This window comes from Erpetoichthys calabaricus, chromosome 8 (genome assembly GCF_900747795.2).
Source record: "Erpetoichthys calabaricus chromosome 8, fErpCal1.3, whole genome shotgun sequence".
Classification (NCBI taxonomy): Eukaryota; Metazoa; Chordata; class Cladistia; order Polypteriformes; family Polypteridae; genus Erpetoichthys; species Erpetoichthys calabaricus.
In genome coordinates this window covers 73,674,806-73,689,335 of record NC_041401.2, presented here as the reverse complement: position 1 = coordinate 73,689,335, position 14,530 = coordinate 73,674,806, and the positions used below count along the sequence as shown (strand labels likewise).

Here is a 14,530-nt window from a genome sequence, read left to right as displayed (position 1 = left end):
CTCATTGAAAGCTTTGGGCTGAGACAATCTATTGACAAATTGTTCATAAACATGCAGTGTATGGCATTCTGAGCCTGAGCTACTCTTTTTATAACTAATCACATTAATAAATGTATCATTAAGTGAACTTGGTTTCCTCAGAGAACATCATGGTGAAAAACATATTTCACCTTCCAATCAACTTTTCAGTGGTAAAGGCACCTTAAAGTACTCTCAGAGCACAATAAACAGTTTCTAGAATTCATGGCATTTTATCCACATTATTAAAGAACCTGGTGAGATGAGACAAATTAAAGTTCAAATTTCTCCAAGCATAGTGTGCTGTCAAATTTTGTATATTTTCATCACAGCTTCTATTTCTATGCTTATTCTCATTCGTAGCAAGTTTTGTAATTAGCCATTGATGCAATTCTGACAAATTCATATTGCACATACAGTTAGGATGTCTTACTAGGTTTTTGATAATAAAATGCTTTGGAATGCTATTCAATTCACCTTAGTAGTGTGAGAGTACATCACTGGGCAAGAAAAGATTAATATTTTATTATCTAATACAAGAGGAAACATCCCAGTGTTTTTGTTTTATCAAACATGCTAGTCTACCTACAAGACAAAATAAATTTCCAAGCATCACCAGAATGTCAATTTTATACTTCACTGGCTGCCTCTCATTTTCTCTCTTAAGGCAGTTGGCTAAGACTATTGATTGTCACATTTCTTATTAGAATTACAACAAACACTTCAGGCTTGGCCCTGATCTAAGCCTCTTGCAACTTTCTGATGTACTTTGCACTAGGCATCAAAAATCTCACCTATGTTTTCAGCTGTCAGCTTGAGTGCAGATCTGGATTTTATCAGACACATGCATTTGCTCTCAAGTGCTTTGGGTGGAATCAAAGAAGCTTGAATAGGACCTTTGGCAAACTTCAAGTAAACAAAGAGTTTTCGGATGTCTTCATTTCTGATGAACTCTGCAAGGCAACTCCGACCACTATTAGAAAAAAAAAAACAATGTAGAAAACAAAGTGAAGAGTAATGAATCAATTAAGAGCCAATCGACTGACAAATTCAGGGTGAGGACAGTAAGACCTTATTAAATTATAATTCAAGAAAGAGATGTTATAAATGTTAATGATGAGGATGTTTCTCTTTTCTCTTTAGGCATTTCACAAATGAATCTTTTACAGTTTATGTGAATACTATCTTAAATAAACTAATAGATGAGATTTGTGAGTAATGTCCCCAAGAAAACCTACTTAAAGCAAAACAATGATGCTATGATGGTAACCAGAGAACGTCACTGATATCCTTCATAATGAACCAGTAAACTAATAAGCTAACATCAATAGAATGCATAAAAAAACTATGCAATTTCAGTAAAAGCTAAATCAACAAGTTACACAGCTAGTACTTAATTTTTCTCAAGAAGGAAATGTAACTTTTTACAGAAGCTTAATAAACAAATACATTATTTAACTATTATAACAAAAAACAAGAACCTTTCTCAAATATGCACCAAAACAAAGAAAACTTGGTTAAGATAAAAAGAGCAGTCAGAGTATAAAAGTGTACAAAAGGCGCGTTGGTATAAAGCAGTGACTGCGGGTTTTTGTTCCAACCAGTTTCTCAATCACCCACTCATTAGAACACTCTAGATGAGAACAGGCCATTCAGCTTGCCAGTCCTGTCCAATTAATTTTTCTAAAAAACATCAAGTCGAGTTTTGAAAGTCCCGAAAGTCTTACTGTCTACCACACTACTTGGTAGCTTATTCCAATTGTCTGTAGTTCTCTGTGTAAAGACAAACTTCCTAATGTCTGTGCAAAATTTACCCTTAACAAGTTTCCAACTGTATCCCTGTGTTCTTGATGAGCTCATTTTAAAATAACAATCTCAATCCACTGTACTAATTCCCTTCATAATTTTAAACAATTCAAACATGTCACCTCATAATCTTCTTTTGCTTAAACTGTATAGGCTCAGCTCTTTTAATCTTTCTTCATAATTCAACCCCATGTAGCCCTGGAATCAGCCTAGTCGCTCTTCTCTGTAACTTTTCCCAGTTACAGAGTTGGAGACCAAACCTGCACACAGTACTCCAGATGAGGCCTCACCAGTGTGTTCTAAAGCTTGAGCATAACCTCCTTGGACTTGTACTCCACACACTGTTTTTTTTTTTTTTTTTTTGCTCTTTATTTTGCCTTATACAATTTCTTGTATTAGGAATAAGTTAGTTTTCACATATCCCCTGGGGTCAGAGTGCAGGGTCAGCCATTGTACAGCACCCCTGGAGCAATTAAAGGTTAAGGGTCTTGCTCAATCTCTTTTGGCAGGGATGGGGATTTGAACCAGCAACCTTCGGGATACCAGCACAGATCCTTAGCCTCAGAGCCACCACTCTGCCCAATTGTGCTACAGTATATAATCTAACATTCTGTTTGCCCACTTAACACTGTGTGGCAGTTGATAGAGTAGAGTCCACTACGACTCCTAAATGCTTCTCATAAGGTGTACTCTTGATTCTCATACATATGAGTATTCAAATCTAACATTTTAACTTTCTCTAAGTAATACTTTACATTTACTAACATTCAACTTTATCTGCCATAGATCTTCCCAAGCTTTTATGCTGTCCAAGTCCCTGTGAAATCCTGTGTAGTGGGAAAGTGACCCCAATCTATACCTTGGACATCCGATCTGATCTGAGCAGGGAGAAGAGACACAGACCAAAACTGACGGGTGAAGGTGAGAGTTTATTTACACAAAGTGCTGTACAACAAATACACAAGCTTTGTTGCAGTCTTTAAGCACTGACACTGCATAAAAAGAAAAACAAAAAGGAAAGAAAGAAAAAAATGTGTATTTATAATATGACCACTGCACGTCCACAGTACAAAAACTATACACACCCACTCCAAAAATCAATGCATTTTTCCTTCTTTATCCCTCACGCAGGAAGCTCCTCAAAATGGGAGAAAAATAAAGTAAAAAAATGCACAAGAAAAAAAATCTAATGTGTGTATATACAGAAAGAAAAACTTTCCCAACATCAAATATGTATATATATTTCCATCAAAATTATCACTCATTTATTTATTTATAAATATAACCACATATAAATAAATGAAGCCGTCAAGTAGCCCAACTGCTCCTTCAATAGCTTAGCAGTACTTAACCCTACCTCGCCTTTAAATACACTGACGACCCCTGTTGGCCGGCAACTCCTTAAATATAACTCCTTAAATATGTACCCCACGGACCACGGCCCGGGCACCTTTCTATTTAATATCGGACCCATGCCGGGCGCCTCTGCATAAGCTCCCCCAGAACGGCCAATGGCTATGCTGAGCTCTAGCACACTAGTTGCTGACTCGTCAGTAAGTAAACCTCATTTATTTAGCATACACAATCCCCATCTCTGACTCGGTTTTAAAGGCAAATGCCGGCTTTTTCTTCCAGGCGACCCGCACCTTTAACCACCTGCGATGACACCGGCGTGTGAAACTGAACACCTGCGGAGGAGCCCGTACTGGACATTATACTGTGTACAGAGATGTGTTGCTGAGATGTTTCCGCGGCTGCGTCTTTAACACACAAACGGTAAGCGACCCTCCTTTATGGGGGCGTACTTTTACACTTGTAAACAATAATATTTGGTTTTACCGTTACTTTTAATTTAAATTGGTAAAGCACGCAGTCGCATATTACAACAGTCCTTCTGTAATGATTTAACGGATTCCAAATCATCTGCCAATCCACCTATCTTGGTATTATCCGCAAACTTAACCAGCTTGTTACTTATATTCCTATCTAAATCATTTATATATATATATATATATATATATATATATATATATATATATATATATATATATATATATATATACAGTATATATACAGTCATATGGAAAAGTTTGGGAACCCCTCTTAATTCTTTGGATTTTTGTTTATCATTGGCTGAGCTTTCAAAGTAGCAACTTCTTTTTAATATATGACGTGCCTTATGGAAAAAGTAGTATTTCAGCAGTGACATTAAGTTTATTGGATTAACAGAAAATATACAATATGCATCATAACAAAATTAGAGAGGTGCATAAATTTGGGCACTCCAACAGAGACATTACATCAATACTTAGTTGAGCCTCCTTTTGCAAATATCACAGCCTCTAGACACCTCCTATAGCCTTTGATGAGTGTCTGGATTCTGGATGAAGGTATTTTTGACCATTCTTCCATACAAAAGAAGTAAATAAATCCCGGGCTCCATGAAGCCCCAACCAGACCAGAGTGACCAGAGGCCCCAATGGTCTTGAGCCTCCCTGCTCCCCTTTCGTGGGCCTCTTCTACTCCAGGGCGGTTGCCCCCTCGTGGCCCGGAGGACAAATATGCCACAAACCAGTCCTTCCAGGCGTCCCGGCCGGGTCTGACCCCCAGCCACGTACGACAATATATATATATAAAGCAGAAGCCCTAGCACCAACCCCTGTGGAACACCACACTTAACGTCAGCTAGTTCTGATAAGGTTCCTTGCACCATCACCCTCTGCTTCCTGTGTCTGAGCCAATTCTGCACCCATCTAAAAACATCACCCTGAACTCCAACATTCATTGTTACCTTTAATTGATCTCATAGTTTAATTAGCTGATCCATGCAGTGCAGTAACGGCACATTTACACTTCTAGGAAATTAAGACATATTTTTATTTTTTCTGCATCTTTAAATACTGATTGTTTTAAATGATCATTTTCTGAGGAGTTTGTTTTCTTAATTGTATCTGAATACAGACGATTAATGTTGAGCTGAGCAGACACCATTAAACAACTCTGAGGAAGCGGCTACTTCAGTGTTACCCTACTCATATATAAATTTATTTGTTCAAAAAAAACAACATTAAAAAATGAAAAGGAAAAAGAATTCTTACCCACCTAACACATATAAATTCCTGCTTCATTCAATAAAAATATAGCTTAATCAGTTTGTAATTTCTAAAAGATTGTAAAAAAAACATTGAAACTGGGAAATAACTGCTCACTTAATTAAGGTAGGGGTTCAATTAAGAGAAGAAATAGGTTGGTGAAAAAACCTGCAGCCACCAGGGTCCCCCAGGACTGTAAGTTGTGAACCACCGGTATAAAGGAGCCTCAGTGGCCTTTCTTAACACCCTTCTGCTGAATAATTCACTAGCTGAAGGTACTTGGTGTTAGTGTGTAAGAGAGACGATGTGGAGCATTGTTCATAATGGCACTCAGTTCTGTCTTCATTCTCTCATTCCCTAGCAGGTTGACAGTATGTTCCATAACTGAGGCTGCTTTTTTTCAATCAGCTTGTTGATTTCATGGGCCTCTCTTGAATGGGATGATGCGGGCCCAGCACAGATAATCGCACTGGCCATCTTAGAGTTGTAGAAGATGTGAAGGATTTCAGTTCTCACATTAAAGGAACACAGTCTCCTAAGAAAAAGACTCTACTCCGACCTGTCTTATAAAGTTTCTCTGTGTTACAACACCAATCCAGCATTGCACCATTCCTGTTGTGTGGCAAATGTCAGTAATCAGTGGTTTTGCTGATGTTAAGTTGCATACAGTTCTCTTTGCACAAAGAAAAAGTTCACCTAAATCCTATACTCTCCCCTTGACAATATATTCCATTAGTACAAAGTCATCAGAAAAATCAGCCAGTGTTATATTTATAGTGCAAATTTGTACAAGGTGAAGAGAAAAGGAGACAGGACTGTTCATTGTGGTACTGCAGCATTTCTCACTTCTATATCAAACAGACAGTACTTGAACCTAACAAACTGTGGTCTGCCTGACAGATAGTCCATTATCCAGGATACTACAGCAGGGGGTATCCAACTCCAGTCCTGGAAAGCTACTGTGGCTTCAGGTTTTCATTCTAACCCTTTTCTTAATTAGTGACCAGATTTTTCTGATAATTAACTCTTTGCCTTAATTTTAATTGATGCACAACTTAAGACTCATGCCCCTTTTTTTCTTTTTTCCTTAATTAGCAAACAAATATATTATAAGAAACAAAATGTACCAATACATAAAGAACAACCTGTGTTCATCACACAATAACTCAAAATAAAGAAAGGTGAAGGCCTCAGTACTGTTGATCTGCTCAGGTCCACAAAGCATTTTGACAGTGCTCTTTAAAAAAGAAAATCAACAGTTTTGGAAATGTCTTAAATAACGGGTTTAATTAGCAACAAGAATTGGCTTCAAATTAAGAAACTGAATGAAGTGAAGTTGATTGGAGTTTGAGGCCCCAACTTAGTTGGTCATCTGTTGGCTCACTTCACATCAAATTTATGTTTAGGTGCCTTTTAAGGAAAAAAGAATCAATTCAGGGGTCAGAGTCTCAAGAAGAGTAAATTAAAATAAAGGGAAATAGTTAATTAGCAGCAAAAACTGGTTATTAATTAAGAAAAGAGTTAGGAAGAAAACTTGCAGCCACACTAGCTCTCCAGGACTGGAGTTGGAGACCCCTGCACTACAGGCTTTTCCACCTGCATATCTCTGAGCTTACCTATTAAGAAGGATTGTAGAATGGTATTGAAGACACCAAAGAAATTAAAAAACATAATCCTCATAGTAATGCATCATACACTCAGATCTTTGTCCAACAGGCAAAAGCTGCAGTGGGTTCAAGTGGTCTTTCCACAAGAGGACTCCTACAGTCCAGGACCAGACTTTCAAAAGTCTTTATTACGTGAGATGTAAGCCTTAGGGAAAGACTGAACAGGTGAAAGGACACCACAAAGCTGGTCAGCACAGGCCTTAAGAACTGGAGGGCTGATTCCATCATTCCATCCTCCCCCAAACTATGCGACTCTTCAATTCCACCCGGGGGGGGTAAACATTAACATTATAAAAAGTTATTGTCTGTATTTTACCTGCATTATTATCAATCTTTAATTTAAGATTGTTTTTTTGTATCAGTAAGGTGCTGCTGGAGTATGTGAATTTCCCCTTGGGATTAATAAAGTATCTATCTATCTATCTATCTATCTATCTGGTCCCACAGCTTTCCCTGTGTGTAGCCTCCTCAATTGTCTTGTTATTTAGTCATCAGTTATGAACAGACCACACTGGTGGTTAGGGGTGGGCTCATCACTGCCCATGTGAGTGATTGTTGATGCAGTAAGGAAGGCGTGGTGTGGAGGGGGACTGGCCCCTGGATGAAGGTTGTGGTGGAGGAAGGTGGGAAAATCTATTACAAAAATTGGTTCAGTAATTATCCCCAGTCCATTCCAAATATTTTTCATGTTATTATGAGCAAATTTTTTTTAATAGTTTATCTCTACAAGTCTCATTCCCTTTAATCAACTTCATGATAATACAAAGTTTCCAAAGCATTCAAACATGTGTAAAGCATCACAATTAAAAATGTGTGCAATCCCTTTTGATGACTCTGTTTAAAATTTCTGAACAATTACACAAAAAATGCATTTTGGAGACACCTTACCATCTATTTGACTGTCTGTGAAACTGAAATGTGTTTACCTATAAAGCACATCACCATTAATAAATGAGACAAATATTTTATAAATATATAATTTACTAAGGGTTATGTTAACCACTAAAGTAGCCCATAACATTTGTATAAGTCAGGAGTCCTCAATCACAGTCCTGGAGGGCCGCAGTGGCTGTAGGTTTTTATTCCAACAAGTTTCCTAATTAGAAAGCAGTCCATGCTGATAATGAAACTTGGTATTGAACTATTTAGCTTGTTAATGCTTGCATTCATTCAAGGGCAATTTAAACTGCACTGTAGAGTTTCCTTCTGTAAGAACATTATCCAAGTGTTTTGTAGACCAGAATAGAGTTAAACTTAATGGTCCTTCCAATTCCTCTCTCATTCATTGCTAAAACTTTTTATCACAGATACTTCATGGTAAGCACGTGAGCTGGAGAGCTGCTGGTTTATTGGTCATCTGCATCTCATTATTAACTGATGTCTGATTAAGAAAACAGGCAACAATTAAAACTTAAATGCAGCTGCTAAAATCTAAAATAGGCAATTAAGGGTTCTGAATGGTAACAGGCAAGAGAAATAAAATTAAGTCCAAAAAACGTATTGCTTTAGTAGTAAATAAAAGGGTTCTAATTAAGAAATTGGTTAAAGTGAAAACCTGCAACCATAGCAGACCTCCAGAACTGTAATTGAGGACCTCTGATCTACAATTTAACTAACATTTTTCTGAATGAAAGTGCTAACAAATCATATAGTTAAATCCCAAGTTTCATTATCAGCAAGGACTGAGTTCTAATTAGACTGGCTGGAATGAAAACCTGGCGTAGCCACTGCGGCCCTCCAGGACCATGATTGAGGACCACTGGTATAGATGAATGCTTGGAACTGCTCAGGTTTGGTTTGGTTTGAATCACAAGTCTGATAATCACTAACAGACACAAGAAATTCATTTTATTTAATAAAGTCACAGGTATGCTGTTTACAGTATCAGGACATTCTGCATATTTGTGATGTGCACATCTGTACCAGATTGAAGTAAATGTTCCCTGTGCCTGGACTGAACCCTATGAAGAAAGGATGTCACAAAGTATGGGAAACATCTTTATTCAAATTGGTCAAGCAGGGGAGACTGTTTGAGAGCAGGAGGCAATGTCTATGTGGCAAGGAGTGCTTTAAGGTAGCAATTGCATATGGTGATACATGGCCTTGACACCTGCAGCAGCTAAAAAAAAGAAAACTAAATAGATGACTGCTCTTTGAACCTTGGAGCTGACTACCTTGATTATTCACTCTGCTTCTGGCCACAATACACTAACACTACACAATTGAGACTACAATATGAAATGCAGAAAATAAACCATACATGTCAACTTAGTGGACGCCCAAAGTACATAATTTCATAATTATAAGCCAGATTTACAATTAATAGGACCATCCCAAATCAAAAACAATTGCAACAGCTTTTTGTCAGCAATCTTTGGAATTCTCAGCAGCACAGGTTTTTACACCTTATGCAGCATTAATAATAAATGTTTAATCATTTATTTGCTTAATTTATGTCTCACTAGTGTGCTCAAATCTTGAGTGTGTACCTGCTTTGTTTCTGCTTAACCAGCTACCAATTACCTAAAGCACAAATAACAAGGTTGTCAAAACAGCACAGCAGCAGATTCTATACCATCTGTACTTGTATGTGCTCATCATGATGAAGCAATTTGAATACAGTATCAAAAAGATATGAGAGAAGAAAAGCCTAGAAAGCTAATACATTGCTGTTCACAATAATGTGCTTTTAATTGTCTCAGAAAAGTAAATCTTGCTTTGGTCGAATTATCTGGAAAGGAAGAATAAGGAGAGGGGACCAGCCGCCAAATTCAATGATATGAGCCATTAAAGGCAGGAATTGGCTTCTGAGTAAGTTATTGATCCTTTAAAAACTGAGTATGAAAGTTTAAATACTCTGGTGTCGTGTCAGCCACGCTACCAGTCCACCTAAGATTGTGGGTTTCACTGAACACAGCACAGATCTTAGTTTCTCCTGTTATTTATTTTTCTTGTGTTAAGAAGCCTGCAACCCTTATTTTGTCTGTATCTCATGAAACTGAAAGATCAGAGGGAGGTTGTGACGGTGCAGGTCAGCTCCATGCTACCGGTTGCATCCCGGGGGCCTCTTGAACCCATTACCACCAATAACATACCCAAAGGATGATCCAGCAGACAAGGATACAACACAAAGCCAAGTGGTAGGTGCATAAAGGTGCCAAATGCTATTATTAAAACCATCAAAAACTAAAACAGTGTTCAAATGTTCAATAAATAAATAAAAAGTAAAGGTGGAAGTTAAAATCAATCAAAAAATAATTCTTTAAAAGCGTGGTTAAAACATGGCAGAAGACTGTCCTTAAAAACATGAGCCCTGGTGCAACCATTTAAAAACTGACATCTCTTTAGCTTAACCCTATATAGGCTCTTGCAGACAAAGAGGCGCTTAATCGGCAGTTCAGCCAACCTTCTGTATCTGCCCCTAGGCCCAGACCCCTGCTGCCAGCAGGCCACTACACCAAGACTCTGATTCCTTCTGCCAGGCTCACATCCCTACGGTCCATGGCTCCCCCACAGGATTCCTCACTGAGCCTTCCAACTCCCCTGTAGCCATGCTGTCTCATTCCAGCCTTTTGCAGCGAGTCACTCCAACTGGGCAGTGCCTCGGTCACTCCAGCTCCTAGGTCACTCAGCTGACATGACCTCCTTCTGTCCTTGGGCATCAGCCTCATGCTCTCTCAAGGGACTTCCACCCGGCTGCCTGCCCCTCTCTCTCTCTCTCTCCTGCACCAGCTCTCTCCGCCTCCTGGTTTCTTTCTCCATCCTTTAACTGCCTTTTCTCTTTCTAAATTATCTTTCATTCCATCTGATTCTCTCTTTTTCCCCATTCTTTTTCTTGTGCCAGCTCTTTCTTATATACCTTCGTGGCCATAGCATCTCAATTGTGCACCACAGGAAGCAGATGAAGCAATTGAAACAGACCACACCCTTACGTGCAGGTGTGTCTCACCCCAGTTACTCCATCAAGCCCCTGCAGCTATGTGAGCACACACACCCATGGAGATCGAGATGGCTAATTAATTATTTGTTTATTATAATGGCCACCATTTTCTGTGCTGCAGACCAGCTATACCACAGAGGTATGCAAGTCATTTCCATCTAATATTTTGCAAAGCATGCTTCAACTTGTGGAATCTGAGCAGCACTACTGTAGCAAAAGATGTGACAATGTTAACTAGCATAAGCAGACAAGCTTTCAGACAGCATGGAGCTAACAATTCAAACTCCTCTGAGCTCCATATTAAATTTTCAGCATTAATAATCAAAGTTAAAAAGAGATTCACAACACAGGCAGTGAGCACCGTTACCTGTAATTAGTGCTGCTTAAGAAAGCCTTCATCTCATCAGCCTTGGGACGCAGGGAAGAAGTGATTCTTAACTGGAACCAGGGAGCTACTTCGTCCATTTTTACTTTCTTAAAAAGAAATGTTGCATTGCACAGTCAAGAATTGTATGTAAGCATTTTCAAAACCATAAAATTTGTATTAAAATTTCATGTTGTAGAAAAAGGAGACAGTAGCCAAAGAAAATTAGAAATGCCATCAATCATACCCCCATTTAATTCTCCACCCGTACTCTTCTCTGGGCTATATGTCTTGAATGAGCCGTAAACCCCACTTTCCTCACCATGGCCTCAGAACCCAAGGCTCCACTACTGACACCCTGAATTACCCTGAGCAAGTCACTTAATCTGTGCATTTCTACTGTTAAAAAAGTCATGTAAATGATTGTATGAAGCAAATGTACACAAAAATTAATTCTGGGTAGATTTTTCAATATTGAAAGTTGCTATATAAATAAAGGTTGCTTGTCAGTCTCTACCTCTTTGACCTCATTATTTTCTGTCTTTGTCCTTGATTGCTTTATTAGTGCTCATTTTTCACACCTACTTTGCCATGTTTACCTTATGTGGTGTAGAAACTAATAGTGATGCTTCTAAGCTATGAAGGCCTGGGTTTGACATATTGCTTGGGCACAACCTGGTTTAAATATTTACACCAGTGTCTGCAGGGATTTTTCTCTAGGCATTGTGGTTTTCATTCCATTTAGTAAAGACGTGTGTTTGGCAGACTGACAACTCTTTAATGTGAGTGAGTGCAGGCGTACTGTAAGCTTGAGGGTGTCCTGTAATGGACTGCTACCTCGTCTAAGGTTGTCTCCTGGCTTTCAATCAGTGCTCCCAGAATATATACCAGCTTACACTAACTCTTAAAAACAGAAGAGGGTTAAAGAAGTGGATGGATGTTTATATTATGCCACCTTAACCTCCTTGTCCACAGACCTTCACTATGCACTTTCACTCTTTTTTCATGAGAATTCCTTACATTAACTTGCTTGGCTTGCTAACCATACACAGCAGTTCTCACTCATTCTGCTGCTCCGGTTCTCATCATGCATTGCTCTTCCAGTCCATTAGTACTTCTATTCTGTTGTTGATTTCGAATGGTGGCTGCCTCATTCCCCACTCATCGTAGATGTTGAACCACGTACCACTGCATACCAGCTGATCTACTGTCTGTTATGTTCCAAGTATCTTATATTAACTGCCTCGATAAACTTGGCAATTGAAACTTGCAACAATTTACTACTCTCCATACTTCTCGCACTTTTGCATTGTTCTAAGTTTCTCATAGGACCTTGTTAACTTTCATCTTTCACAGTCGGTCATTTGTCATTCCCCTGCATTTCTTTTCTTTCGCGTCTCTCCTGCTCACAATCAGAATCTGCCACTTCCCACCTACACCAGCACGCGTACCTGAAAGACTCCAACGTTTCGTCCCTCTTTGCTTTACGGTGAATGTGCGCACAAGTATTTTCCGTCCGAAATCTGTACACAAACACTCTGGCGGAACTTGTGTTTGTGGAGCCCTCGCAAGTGTTGCTTAGCAACCGACCGCTCTGACAGTTTGGGGAAGTTGCGGTGCTAAACCTTCGGGCACTGGCGGCCACGAGTCAGGCGACCAACCGCGTATTCGCACCTCCGGGCGCGTCCTTGTCCTAATACAGTACATCTATTTAATCATTGCGTCCGCTGCGGTGAAGCCAACTTACAGCGCAGCGACACTAGCAATGGACCGAAATGTGTTTTCTAGTACAGTATAATGACCTGGTGAGAACAGTTATATCATGAAAGTTTTTATATCAATTGTTTATTTGAATCATATAAATAGCATAACCTCCTCAAATCGCTTTATCCAATTTGGGGTGGCGGGGGACCTGAGCGTATCCAGGTGACAAAGAAGGAACGACACGGAACAGGAGGCCGGTTCATTGGACGGTCGACTCAGCAAAGGGCCAGTTTGCAATCGCCTACCACCATAACTAATACGTCTTTAGGGATGCGGGAAGATAACTTGAAGACCGGAAGACTTGAAGTCTCTAAGATCTGCATGCAATTACTTTGAATTCATGGCTTGGTTTTTGCTCGGATACGCAATGCCAACTGTGGCAGCTTCTACAGACTGGCATGTGTCTTTTCTAATCATGTCTAAACAATTGAATTGACCACGGGTTCAGCTTGCAGGAGTTGAAATTTGCCAAGCTGGGAACAAGCACTAGAATCAACAACTCGGCAAAAGTAAATATTTGGTCATGTAATTTAGTTGTATTTACATTAATTTTAACGAGTTTGAAAAAATACGGTCAACCTGCAGAACCCATTATCAGAAATATGAAAATACTTCTCAAAAGGAAAATAATTTGCTTTAAGCAGCAACAATCCTTTTTATATTATTTTTTTATAGCAAACATTGTCCCAATACACTTTACCAACACAGATACAAACTAGAACTTTTTTTTTTTAAATGAACACAAGCAGGTTGGATGAATTAGTCAGGACCACGCAATAGACCAGAGGTAAGAATTGAACTGGTCACCTTGGATTAGAGTTGTGCTGTTTTTATTTTAATACCAAACTTGAATATTTGTAGTTTACCAAAAAATAACATGTAATTAGCAGACCTGTATGTGGGGTTTTTTGTAAAACAATTCGACAAACTACAACGTTTGTTTTAAAGTACTTTTTGAAATCATTATATTTTGATTTTATTCAAAAACTCTGAATATTTCAACTTTTGAAAAATGTACCATTTCTTAATACATTGGTAAACAAGCAAAATTCAGCCAAATATAACACAATCATAAAAATGTCAAATTTTTATATACTTAAAAGAATTTAGCTTACAAAAATATTGTTTTTTTCAATTATTAAAGATTTGTGTTAATTTCTGTCACTTTCAGCTGGTTGCTGACAAATGAATTAATATAAAAGTTGCTATGGCACATTCTTTTACTTTGTTTGCTAGCTATACTACTCATCAATGAGGGGATGAAATCTAAGAAATTAAAGCAGACCTTAGTGTTAATATTTGCAGTGCACCACACAATGCATATGTCTCTGTTATAAGCCATTTGGTATGGGATTCATAAAAAGCAGTGTTAATGTTTGTGATGCACCATCTACTGAAATAATAATAATAATAATAATGCATTTTATTTATATGGCACTTTACATTAGCAGTAAATCTCAAAGTGCAACATAAAAAGTTTAAACAAAGGCAAAGCAAGATAAAAACAGAGATAAAACAACAATAATTATAGCATTCTTGTTAATATGCTTTCCTAAATAGAAAAGTCTTTAGCTGTTTTTTAAAACAGCTCACAATCTGCTACGTTCTTAGGATCTCTGGTAGGGCATTCCAGAGCCGTGGAACAGCGGCTGCAAAGGCTCATTCACCCATTGTATGAAGTTTGGTCAAATGGGAGCGAAGGCGGTAGGTATTTGCAAAACTGAGGTTTCTTGTAGTGGATTGTAGTATAAGGAGTTCCTTAAGAGATTGTGGAGCATTTCCATGGATACACTGGTGAGTAAACAGAGTTCGTTTTCGATACAGAGATGGATAGGGAGCCAATGAAGTGAATAAAGGATTTGTGAAATGTGTTCATATT

The 14,530-nt window shown here is 38.5% G+C and overlaps 1 long non-coding RNA gene across 1 annotated transcript; it reads right to left on the bottom strand.

The window, feature by feature from the left end:
• Window positions 1–820: 820 nt before the first annotated feature.
• On the bottom strand, window positions 821–12,413 carry LOC127528909 (uncharacterized). Its single transcript, XR_007935526.1, has 3 exons — window positions 12,339–12,413; window positions 10,891–10,997; window positions 821–991 (listed from the first exon to the last, which is right to left on the bottom strand). It is a non-coding gene; the product is annotated as an uncharacterized LOC127528909 (long non-coding RNA).
• Window positions 12,414–14,530: the final 2,117 nt, after the last annotated feature.